General features: G+C 47.0%; 1 protein-coding gene across 5 annotated transcripts in view; it reads left to right on the top strand.

Annotated features, from left to right (window-relative positions):
• Positions 1-12,519, top strand: part of LOC135901907 (uncharacterized) — a 368,968-nt gene that overhangs the window by 50,658 nt on the left and 305,791 nt on the right. The window lies entirely within an intron of this gene.

Genomic DNA, 12,519 nt, shown 5'->3' with positions numbered 1-12,519 from the left:
CACATATGTCGTAGCGTTATACGTCGTTGCGTTACCACATACGTCGTAGCGTTACCACATACGCCGTTGCGTTATACGTCGTTGCGTTACCACATACGTCGTTGCATTACCACATATGTCGTTGCGTTAGCACATATGTCTTTGCGTTACCACATACGTCGTTGCGTTACCACATGTGTTTGTGTTACCACATATGTGGTTGTGGTACCACATACGTCGTTGCGTTACCACATGTCGTTGCGTTATATGTCGTTGTGCTACCACATATGTCGTAGCGTTACCACGTATGTCGTTGCGTTACAACATATGTCGTTCCATTACCACATATGTCATTGTGTTACCACATACGTCGTTGCGTTACCACATGTGTCGCTGCGCTATACGTGGTTATGTTAAACATATGTCGTTGCATTACCACATACGTCATTGCATTATCACATACGTCGTAGCGTTACCGCATACGTCGATGCGTTACCACATATGTTGTTGCGTTACCGCATGTGTCATTGTGTTATACGTCGTGGCGTTACCACATATGTCGTTGCGTTACCACATACGTCGTTGCGTTACACGTCGTATGTTACACGTCGTTACACATTTGTCGTTGCGTTATACGTCGTTGCGTTGCCACATATGTCGTTGCGTTACCACATATGTCGTAGCGTTATACGTCGTTGCGTTACCACATACGTCGTAGCGTTACCACATACGCCGTTGCGTTATACGTCGTTGCGTTACCACATACGTCGTTGCATTACCACATATGTCGTTGCGTTAGCACATATGTCTTTGCGTTACCACATACGTTGTTGCGTTACCACATGTGTTTGTGTTACCACATATGTGGTTGTGGTACCACATACGTCGTTGCGTTACCACATGTCGTTGCGTTATATGTCGTTGTGCTACCACATATGTCGTAGCGTTACCACGTATGTCGTTGCGTTACAACATATGTCGTTCCATTACCACATATGTCATTGTGTTACCACATACGTCGTTGCGTTACCACATGTGTCGCTGCGCTATACGTGGTTATGTTAAACATATGTCGTTGCATTACCACATACCTTGCGTTACACGTCGTTGCGTTACCACATATGTCGTTGCATTATCACATACGTCGTTGCGTCACCACATATGTCGTGTTACACGTCGTTGCATTACCACATACGTCGTTGCGTTACCACATATGTGGTTGCAGTACCACATACGTCGTTGCGTTACTGCATATGTGGTTACATTATACGTCATTGAGTTACTACATATGTCGTTGCGTTACCACATATGTTGTTGTGTTACCACATGTCGTGTTACACGTGGTTGCATTACCACATACGTCGTTGCGTTACCACATATGTCTTTGCATTACCACATACTTCTTTGCGTTACCACGTATGTTGTTGCGTTACCACATACGTCGTTGCGTTACACGTCGTATGTCACACGTCGTTACACATTTGTCGTTGCGTTATACGTCGTTGCGTTGCCACATATGTCGTTGCGTTACCACATGTCGTAGCGTTATACGTCGTTGCGTTACCACATACGTCGTAGCGTTACCACATACGCCGTTGCGTTATACGTCGTTGCGTTACCACATACGTCGTTGCATTACCACATATGTCGTTGCGTTAGCACATATGTCTTTGCGTTACCACATACGTCGTTGCGTTACCACATGTGTTTGTGTTACCACATATGTGGTTGTGGTACCACATACGTCGTTGAGTTACCACATGTCGTTGCGTTATACGTCGTTGTGCTACCACATATGTCGTAGCGTTACCACGTATGTCGTTGCGTTACAACATATGTCGTTCCATTACCACATATGTCATTGTGTTACCACATACGTCGTTGCGTTACCACATATGTCGTTGCGTTACCACATTTGTCGTTGCGTTACCACGTACATCGTTGCATTATCACATACGTCGTTGCGTTACCACATATGTCGTGTTACACGTCGTTGCATTACCACATACGTCGTTGCGTTACCACATATGTGGTTGCAGTACCACATACGTCGTTGCGTTACCGCATATGTGGTTACGTTATACGTCATTGAGTTACTACATATGTCGTTGCGTTATCACATATGTTGTTGTGTTACCACATGTCGTGTTACACGTGGTTGCATTACCACATACGTCGTTGCGTTACCACATATGTCTTTGCATTACCACATACTTCTTTGCGTTACCACATATGTTGTTGCGTTATACGTCATTGCGTTACCACATATGTGGCTGCATTACCACATACGTCGTTGCGTTACCACATATGTCGTTACGTTATACGTCATTGAGTTACCACATATGTCGTTGTGTTAGCACATAGGTCGTTGCGTTACCACATTTGTCGTTGCGTTACCACATACGTCGCTGCGTTACCACATATGTTGTGTTACACGTCGTTGCATTACCACATACGGCGTTGCGTTACCACATATGTCTTTGCATTACCACATACTTCGTTGCGTTACCACATTTGTTGTTGCGTTATACGTCGTTGCGTTACCACATATGTGGTTGCATTGCCACATACGTTGCTGCGTTACCACATATGTCGTTACGTTATACGTCATTGAGTTACCACATATGTCGTTGCGTTACACACATATGTCGTTGTGTTATGTGTCGTTGCGTTACGTTGCGTCGTTGCTTTGCCACATATGTCGTTGCGTTATACATCGTTGCTATACCACATATGTCGTTGCGTTATACGTTGTTGTGTTACCATATATGTCGTTCCGTTACCACATATGTCCTTGCGTTATACGTCATTGCGTTACCACTTACGTCGCGTTACCACATATGTTGTTGCGTTACTACATACGTCGTTGCGTTACATGTGTCGCTGCGTTACGTTGCCGGATATGTCGCTGCGTTACCACATATGTCGCTGCGTTACCACGTACGTTGCGTTAGCACATGTGTCGCTGCGTTACGTTACCAGATATGTCGCTGCGTTATACGTCGTTGCGTTACCACATATATCGTTGCGTTACCACATACGTCGTTGCGTTACCACATATGTCGTCGCGTTAGCACATGTGTCACTGCGTTACGTTACCAGATATGTCGTTGCGTTACCACATACGTCGTTGCGTTATACGTCGTTGTGTTACCACATACGTCGTTGCGTTACCACATACTTCGTTGCGTTACCACATATGTCGTTGCGTTACCACATACGTCGTAGCGTTACCACATACGTCGTTCCGTTATACTTCGTTACGTTACCACATACATCGTTGCGTTACCACATATGTCGTTGCGTTACCACATACGTCGTTGCGTTACCACATATGTCGTTGCGTTACCACATACGTCGTTGCGTTACCACATATGTCGTTGCGTTAGCACATGTGTCGTTGCGTTACGTTACCAGATATGTCGTTGCGTTACCACATATGTCGTTCCGTTTCCAGATGGAATGTGACGGGTTTCGGGCACTAACCGCATTCGAGAGGTGACATATGGGCGGAGCACTTGCCGGCAACTTTTTCATGGCGGTAGGTCAGCCTGCAGCAAACAAGAGTACTCCTCCGTCCACGCATCTGACGAAGGCTCCCGAATACTGTCAAGGGACTCTGAGACAGGCGCGTATTGATGAGCGCGCTCTCTTGAAGCGCCGACGCTGTCTCCCGACTGTCCAGGACGAAAATAACTGAAAAATAAAGGTTCGTGTGTTAGTAATGAGAATAAATAGGGACATCCGCGGCGCTGGCGGTCTCTCGCACAACTTGGGACGTCAACTTTGGGCAAGATGACTCGTCGCGCAACGCAGGATAGTTGCTAGCACAAAACACAAGAGCGCCAGGAATGCGTAGTGAACTGCAGCGCCTGCCACGATATTTATTTGATGCTCCTTCTCAACAGTCTGAGGCTACGCAGGGTAAACTACGCCGACAGCGGAGGCAGAAGTGGGCGTTGGACTGTTACATTACCACGATGCTAAATCAACTAATTAACGTTTGGAAACAACTATATAGTGGCTGGTTTGGACACGCCTGTGGCGAAAACAACAGTGCGAGTGATTCGTGCTCTGAAGACAGTGCTGGCTCCTCTCGATTAGTCTAAAGTGTTTTTACAACGTGTGCATGTGTGACATCATGCGCTTGTTTTGTCATCGTCACCCCTTGCCATCATCTGCTTCTTCAGTCCCATGTTGGCTCGGATGTATTTTGCCTTCCGGCCAGCGTGTTTTGGAGAAAATCGTACATCGAAGCGTTCTTAATTTTAAAAAAAATTACAGTCGCAGAAGGAAGCTTTGTAAATAAAAGCAATTACCGCGAGGGAGTGCAACGTTTTATAAGCTTGAAGATATTTTCACGTTGCAGTGACAGCAAAGAAGCAGGCAGTAACAAAACAGTTGGTCACGAATGTAACCTTTATTGGGCGAACAATATCCTTTCGCTATTGAATCGGCACCAACATTCGAGGACGTTTGGATACATGAGGGCGTGTCTTGCGGCGAGAGGTGACTTTGTAATAGTTGTCAGCTGGTAAAGAAAAACGGTCAATGGAAATCGATACACGATGTACGCGTGGCAATATTGTAGCGGCACATTTTTTAAAAATAGAACCTCTGCTTTCGGACAGTCGGCCGTCTGCCTTAACGATTCCGCCTACATCAAGCGTCGGCCTTTTTAGCGGTTACGTCAGGCTTGGGAAAATGCCGGCTGCCGTCTACTCGCAGGAGGCGCGCTATAGATATCTCGAGCTCTTCAATATATTACACGGCACGCTGGGAGTTGGGGGCTGCACTTTATAGAGAGAGTGCGATGTGTATAGGCGACCAATCGCTGCACCACAAAACTAACGGACTTACCCTTCCCACCCCTATTTCTATAGAAACGGGACACAACTGTCGCGTGCATACAATCGACGCCGGCTGTCCGAGTGACAACCCGATTCCTTATACTTCATGTGTGCGGATTTATACAACGTTTCAAAAGTTAGGAGTGGTAACGATGCACTCGCTAATGTGTGCAGTGTGTGCAGCAGAAGACAATGCCATCTTTCCGTGATAGTCACGCTTATGTGCACCGTGAAAACGCAGCTTTGATGGCTCCGGGTAGGTAGTAGGTTCCGCGCCTTCATGCGCTGTCGTCTGTTCAGCCTGCTTAAGTAGCAGACGACGCCGGAGCATCAGCCCAGAGGAAACAGGGCTACCCTGATGCCATCTTCTTGTGCATGGCTCTCAGGAGAGTTCTGCATAGCGTCCACAACGCTGTGCGCATTTAGTGGGCCCCGTTATGCCTCTATTAGCCGCGATCGTTAGCGCGCACTTCGATACCGGGCTTTGCGCAGAACGAAGCTCGTTTGAACAACTGCGCCCGGCTGTTTCCTCCCATTACGAACAGAGCTTGCGCGTGGTCTCCTGGGTTCTTTGAACAGGACACGGGAGCGCTAGTGCATGGATGTGTGCCTGTCAGATCGTCGCGAGTCGACGTCCTGCTAATGCGCCCGGGTCGCGAGTTTGCTGACCCCTTTAGCGACTGGACGCTCGCTAATTGGGAAGTTTTGGGTGCGGGAGTCGATTTCCTTGGCCCGCGCTAGGCTCATCCCCCACCCCGCGTACTAATGATGAAGCTCCATGTGCCGTCCACTTTTGGCTGGGTTTAGGGTGTCTGTTTGCGAGACATTGAAGGCGCCCTGTGGCCCGGAGGGCGGGGGCAGTTGACAGTTTTTATTTTTTCGACGGGTGTTGCCTCGGCTGCGTTTAGGGGTAAATATTTGCCGAGAAGCGGACGGATCTGGTCCTTGAGGCGAGATGTGGGTGTATTGGCTCACAAGAAAGAAGGCATACGTATAGAATGGGCTAATGAGGGTTACCACAGAATGTTGGCGCGGTGTCTCCCTACATCGATATTAGTCGTATACTGAGTCGTGTTAGTTCTTGGGAAGTACATGGTATAGCGTCCTCATTGTGTTCTTACTCCACTTTTAGTGCTTCTTTATTACCTAGTTCTTTCTTTTCCATTCTTCCTCTAACTCTTTTTCACATTACCTTTACTCTATGTAGTATCGATTTTACTCTGTATGGAGAACGCAGACGCTGTGCGTCCCACTTTTTCCCCCCTCTCTGTGATTGCTTTTACGCTTGCAAACTTGAGTATAACAGCGACGTGTACCGTATGCCAAATGCAACCCAAAGGCTTCATTTATGCATTCGTTGCACTCTCGTATCTTGCCACTGCGAGTGCGTGGTGATATCGGCCATCTGCCAGCTTTCTGCGTTGCCTGTGTCCTGGCGCGACACTTTGAAGAATGGCAGTGGCGACGGTATACCACCGCGGCATTCTCACACCATGGTCTTGGCTTGTAGCGTGAAGTGAACACGGACACAGAAAGGAGCAGACAGGACAAGCGCTCGTTCTGTCTGCTCCTTTCTGTGTCCGTGTTCACTTCGCGCTACAAGCCAAGACCAAGTTACCGTACCAACTCGCCCAACTGTCTATCCTTTCTCATACCACTTTCTCGGGCAAACTCTGCGAAGGCGTTTTCGCCATTAGTCAGTCACACTCCTGTCGGCAAACGGGAATACCACACGTACACCTCAGGTGCATTGGACTACGCAGACTTAACCTGCATCTACAACTCCGACAAGCAGCGAGACTGTACCTAAGCGTGGCGCCTCTCCTGTGTGGTCCGTGGTTAGGAGTTACCTTCACGATAGCTTATTGAGCGCTGGTTTGAATGGCCGATAGCGCTGCATGGGATGTCTACCGGCGGCGGAAGCTTATCTTGGCACCGTCCCCGATTTGACATGCAAGAAGAGTTAATGTCCAATGCGTTGACCACGCTGGACAATCATCGGCTGTTCGGGCTGACGCTACTGGGTCACCATCCCTGGCGATCATAGGCCTAGGCCAGTGTGGGTACTTTTGTGCTTTCTGAAAACAGCTTACTTGTGCGAGCACCTTTGGCTGCAGTGTGCTTCTGTTCCCGAGAATTCACACATTGTCCCCGCCTTTCCTTCCGATATTTCTTCTTTCTATTCTATTTTGTTTCTTTCTTGCAGCGTAGGGTAAGAAAGAGGACGCTTTTCTAGTTAACATCACTTTCTTTCCTGCCTCTCTCTTATGGGAGGTTTACAGGGAGGATGTCGCCACAGCAGATTACGAAGGCGCGTGCATGGAAGAACTGTTTCCGGAGGTCTAAATTATAGTTCACTGCTGTATAGCAGAAGTACTGCAAAAGAGTGGACGCAGAGAAACTTTGAGAGAGAGAGAGAGAGAGAGAGAGAGTGTAGAAGAAAGGAGGCTGAAACTGTAGCATTAACATCCGAACTGCGTCGCAAACGTTAAAAGACTCCCCGGCGAGAAATTGTGGATTTCTTCGCCAAACACTTTTGCAATTTCTTTGTAATGCCCGCACTTAGGCGAGCGCTGTTCCGGGAAACCAAAGTTTCTACCAGCCACGAGGTGGCCGCCTTTGTTGCTTCATCGCCCGCAACTCCCGACAGACTGTGTTGGAAATTAAGGGCTCCAAGATTTGGCGGCGTTAAACGTCCTGCTTTCTATAGAAGTTGCTCTGCCGCTAAGGCAGTGGAAGAGGTTTCAGTAAAGCGAACTACTAAACTAGGCGCAACCAGAGCACCAAACGTAGAAACCAAACGTGAGCTCCAAACGCAGAAGGGCCTGCGGTTTAGTTAAAGAGAGTGTTGGGTTAATCGGTGGAGACATTAGATTCTTTTTTTTTCGTAGAATTGAGCGCGTTCGTTCGCGTTGAAAAAAAAAAAACTCGTAGGTGGGGCTTGATTGTCCTCAATAGCAAAAGAACACGGTGTCCTTGTTAGCTACCCGACTCTAATCTCGGTGCAACCGTTCTTTCAGATGCCTCTTCCGAAAGTGCGCTAAACTTTGGTGGCTGGGTATAAGTACTTGTCTTCTTCGCTTTGCTGCTTCCTGCTGCTTTAACCACTCTCCGAGTTCTGCAGCGATTCCTTGGAAACCTTTTTTTTTTTGTGTACGTCACTAACTTTCTGAACATACGAGTAATACGTGTGTCTTAGAACATCTTGCGCTCTATTGTTGCGAAGAAGAAAGAACACGAGCTTTACTTCATCCTATTTTCCACAGATCATGCGTCTAGGCAGGATAAAGCTCCCTGAATAGGGGTTCAGAGAGAGAGAGAGAGAAAGAAAGAAAGAAAGAAAGAAAGAAAGAAAGAAAGAAAGAAAGAAAGAAAGAAAGAAAGAAAGAAAGAAAGAAAGAAAGGGAACTAAAGGCAGCAGGACGTATGGATGTTCAGCCAGCATGGTAATTACGCACAGTGCATTGATGTGCCTAAACTTCGTCCTTCTGGCTTGTAACCGCTTTGTTGCTTCGAAAATTGGCCATTAATTTTCATCAAAGTGCTGCTTTATCAACGCTCCAATGCGTAATGGTTCGGAGTGGACGCATTGCATTGCCGTGTTTAGGAAACGATGAAATGCTTGGAAATTTAGAACCATAAAGTGTAACAACTTCTGGAGCCGCAAGCAAGAAGACCAGAAATATTTCACCGTTCTTCTGGTAGCTCAAAGACACTGGCGCCATCGTTCCCTGTAGTAATTTCTGCAGTAAGCTCTGTGGCTCAGGGAGCTGTTCGATCGTTCTTAAAAACGACAGGTTTAGACTAACGATTGCATATAAACATCCTAATCACTGACGGGGTCTACTTTTGTGCGAATTTGTGGACCATATCCGGACGTTGAGTGCAGCGCTGTTTCTGTGTGAATCCCGGTGCATGACTCATTTTTGGCTTGTTTCTCTGCTGCGGCATTTTGCTTTTTTTTCTTTATTGCCCTGCCTTTCTTTATTTCTCTTTCCTCTTCTTGAGCCCTTTATATATCACCCTTCACCCTTCCTCAGTTGTTGTTTTTCTGTGTACATTTGCATCTGGGGCTTCTTCATAGGACGATTAGGAAAAGCAACGAACGTTCGGCTAGCCTCTTTTCCATTCTGGCTTGTGCGATCCTGTGCGGTGCTGCCTGACTGTGTTGTGATCGCGTGGAGTAAAACAATATGGAGATGCTTTAGCCTCGTTTTGCGAGTTAGTTGTGCGGTTTCAGCTCGTACAGGGCAGTGGGCGAAGCACTGTGCAGCATTTGGGTGCAGCAATAACTGCAGAAAGCGGAGCCTCTTGGCTGCGGGGCGCGTCACCAGCCGTGGCACGCGTGAGCGTGGTCGTGAGCTTTTCTGGTGGCAGGGGTTTCCGCCCAGAGAAGTGCAGATGCGTACGTGCACTGTCATGGATGAATAATAATATCTTTCCAATATCTCATCACTTCACGTAGGAACTGAAATATGATAGTGTTCGTGCACCCAACCCAATGCAACTCCCCCCCCCCCACCCCCACCCCAAAGGACAAATCATTGGAATATTTGTCAGCCACCCACCTCTATCGTGCTCACTCATTTCAAATCTGCTACGTAACGTCTATGTTGGGCCTCTCGTATATGAGACCAATGTCGTGGCTCAACACAGAGATCACTTCGGTCGGTAAACCGAGTTGATGTATTAGCTTTGTGCGATCAACACCGTGTCGTTGTCTTGTAAAGCGTTAATATCGGACAGGACAGGAAGAATGCGACGGCTATTTGCAATGATATTCGGAAATTGCCGCCCAATTTTCCGCAAAAGGGACACGTGCGTCTTACAGGACGGGCCAACCAAGACTGGCAAAAAAAAACAGAAAAGGGGGGGGGGGGGTTCGCCTTCTGATTTGTACGGCGAGCTGCATGTGCAGAGTGTTTCAAAGAGCTGGCTGCCTTTGGAACGAGAGAAGCATTTGTGTGACTGTTACCTAGTGGCCGGCATTTAAAAAAAATGCCGATCAGCGCCTAATTGTTAGAGCCCATGACTGCTGTGCTCGACGGCAGATGTTCGATTTCCACATCGGTCACGCATTATTTTTCCTAAAGCAAGACGAGCCAGGAACCTGCTGCAAAGTACGAAGAATAAGGGAAGATAAATACGTCGCCATTAAAAGACCGCGTAAATTTGAAAGCAGCAAGACTGTTTTCAAGACAGAATATCGTTGTGTCGCAACAACCCTGCCATAAGCGTTTCGCAAGCCCTAAAATCTGTCTCCTAAACTCTCTGTGAGTATACGATGAATTACAGAAAAACTGAGTCGTGTTTCCACCTCAAGTAGTTGCGAAATTGAGCAGCTTTCGCGTATCTCTTTATTCTCAGAGAATATATACTGCACGGGACTTGCGGAATACCTCTTGCGGGTTGCGCAATCAGATTAATTTCAGGACATTTTCGAGAAGCCTCCTCCCACGTCTCCGCATCTTTAGCGCTCGCGTGGCAAGGAGCGAAGATTTAACGTTTCTTTTCTCGGTCTAGGCTGCACTGCAACGCGAATGTAAAGAATTGGCGGGGAGATATGGCGACTCGCTTGGCGGCGTTTAATGCAGCGTCTTGTTCTGTTCTCCCCGGGAATATCTTACGCAACCGCGCTTAGAGCGAGATAATACAGAGCAGCTGCCAGAGCAACGACTTCAGCCCTGCGATTATAAACTTTGCGCGAGCGTATCAATTAAAACGCTCGCCATACGGGGTAAAAGCGCAGCTTCGTTCTTTCTCCGCATTTATCGGAGCTCTGGTGCCGAGAATGATGTTCGAACAAAAGTGTGCTTATAACGCAGTAGCGTATAGGTACGTCTGTTCGTAAGTCAAGTGAACGACTCTGGACATATTCTGGGCGTTCGTGTCGCCAAGAGGTCTTCAAGACGAGTAATATCCGACTAAACAGGAGCTTTCCGCGTTGCACTGACTGCTGGTCTATTCACAAACACGCAAGCGTTTCTTCTCCAAGAAATGTGCATTTTCAGTCGAGTCCCTTCCGCACCACCACTTCATTTCTAGTTGAATAGAGCACGTGATAAGTAATGTATGCATAAATTGGGCAGCTCTCCTGAAGAAAAAAATACGACAAACGTTTTCGATTTGTTTTTGTTCTTCCAATTTTATCCCCTGCTTCCTTGCAGCCTAATCTCGTGAAGGGGCTAAGTTCAATTCGAAGGCGATGAGAAGAAATAAGAAGCTTATGTAGCGAACGCAGGCCCAAAGCTTCAAGCTCAGGACGCGTGCTTCTCTTGCGAAGCAAACAAAGCGAATTGCAGTTTGCGCGCCGGAACTGGTAGGAAATAAAAGCACGCGTGGTGAACCGGCATGGCTATATGCCTGTTGGTGTTCTGGCATTTTGGTGCGGCTACCTTGAGTATTTTTTTTTTTTCACCTTCCAAAGACGATCGCGCCTCACTGGAGACTTCACAAAGCTGAAGAAGTGTCTGTTTGCAGCTGGGCTCTGGGGAACTAAAGGAGGTTTAACGAAATTCGAAATTTTGCATGAAGGGAGAAGCACCGACTGCGATGGGAAGGTTTACCGTTTCGTTTGAACTTCTCGGACGGTGTTCTAACTTAACGGCTCCGACAAGAACGCCGACGCATTGTACACGGTTGCGACAAAGCTTCTGGCGCTTTTAAGAGCTTTGGCACGCCGAGCAGGGCCGGACATTTTTTCACAGATGCCACTACGCTGCGGCGTAGAGCGCCGCGCCAGTAAAATTACATCCATTTCAGGTTCGAGCACAGATATTGTTTTGCACTTTTAATATTTAATAGACTGCGAAAATTTAGGGCAGCAAACGTGCGCTGTAAGTGTTATGTTTCATGACAGTTGTTTGTAGGCTGCCATGATTAAAATTCCGAGGAATAATTTAGTCAAGAACGTAAGACCTGGCACGGGCAACTTTAGCGGCAGAAGAGTGTAGCAGTGTAATCCGGCCGGATGCCGCTTAATATATTGGCCATGCGGTATGTTTGAAAATAAGCAATTTAGTACGGAAAGAAGAAAACAAGAAAAAGAAAGAAAACAGCCTCTACGACAATCTACTCGCAAACGGTGCCACGAAATGTAGAAAAAAAAAACTAATGTGGCATACAACAAAAAACAGTTCTTAAATGCCTTTGCCTGTGAAGTTATGCTAACCGGAAGGCCCCACAACGTAGAGTTTGACGTTGTCAAAGATCAATCGATGTTTTCTGTAAACTGTTCAAGCAAGCGCCTAAAGTCGGGAGGAAAAAATCAGAGACGGTCCCTGCTGCCCTGAAAAATATTTTTCAACGAAAAGAAATCCGGGAATAGTTTACACAAAGAAAAATAAATAAATGAATATCTCTTCGTCGCATTTGAGTGCATGGAATAAAATTTTGTAGCCTTGTTGTACTGACACTTCTCCTGCGGGATCATCATGATGATCACTTTTCTTTGTGCCACTTTTTTTTTCTCCCCACCTGCATGTTTCTCTCAAGCTTATGGTCCTTCTCCACAACCGTGCTTCTGAGCTTCTCGGTATCGATACTGTGAGGAATTCTCAGCATTCCCTCGCAAGTTGCTAAAGTTTCTCCTATAAGCCCTTAGCCTTTATACGCTCCTATTATGGCCGTCGTATTGATTTTCTTTTTCTTCTTCATTTTGGCTTAGGCGTTGATATTCGAGACTTCGATC

This window comes from Dermacentor albipictus, chromosome 9 (assembly GCF_038994185.2).
Source record: "Dermacentor albipictus isolate Rhodes 1998 colony chromosome 9, USDA_Dalb.pri_finalv2, whole genome shotgun sequence".
Lineage (NCBI taxonomy): Eukaryota > Metazoa > Arthropoda > Arachnida > Ixodida > Ixodidae > Dermacentor > Dermacentor albipictus.
This window is presented reverse-complemented; position numbering and strand designations above follow the sequence as displayed.